Source organism: Penaeus vannamei, chromosome 22, assembly GCF_042767895.1.
Source record: "Penaeus vannamei isolate JL-2024 chromosome 22, ASM4276789v1, whole genome shotgun sequence".
In the NCBI taxonomy this organism is placed as follows: domain Eukaryota; kingdom Metazoa; phylum Arthropoda; class Malacostraca; order Decapoda; family Penaeidae; genus Penaeus; species Penaeus vannamei.
This window is the reverse complement of record NC_091570.1, coordinates 22,404,037-22,404,688: the sequence shown is the minus strand read 5'-3', so window position 1 is coordinate 22,404,688 and position 652 is coordinate 22,404,037.

Here is a 652-nt window from a genome sequence, read left to right as displayed (position 1 = left end):
GAGCGAGAAAGAGATTGCGCATAAGAGTGAACGAGAGAGAGGATGTGCTTAAGAAGGAGAGAGAGTGTGTGTATAAAAGAGAGCGTGCGAGAGTGTGTACATAGAGATTACATAAGAGTGCGAGAGAGAGTATGCATAAGAAATAGGGAGAGAGAGTGTGTATATAAGTGAGTGAGTGAACAAGCGAGAGTGAATGTGAGAGTGAGCGACAAAGAGAGTGAGTGTGAGAGATGAGACGGCATCCTAAAGATAACAGGTGCATCCTAAGGGGAACAGGGGGAGGGGAAGAGGAGGAGGAAGGGGGGAGGGTCTCTCAGAAGGATCAGAAATGGCTTCTGTGTCTACTTTATCTAATTTGTTTGTTTGTTTTATTCTACTGCTCGTTTTCTTTTTCTATTTTTTTTTTCTTCGTCCTGCTTTTCCACTTCCCCTTCCACATTCTCAATTCTCTTGTTCTTCCTTTCCTCGTGCTCTTCATTGTCTACTTCCTCGTCTTCTTGTTCTGCTTCTTTTTCTTCTCCTTCATTTTTCCTTCTCCTTCTCCTCCTTCCCCCTGTTACTCGTCTTCCTCCTCCTTTCTGCCTCCTCCCCCTCGTTTACTCCTCCTCCTCCTCCTTGTTCATCTTTTCCTCCTCTTCTTCCTCCTCGCTAT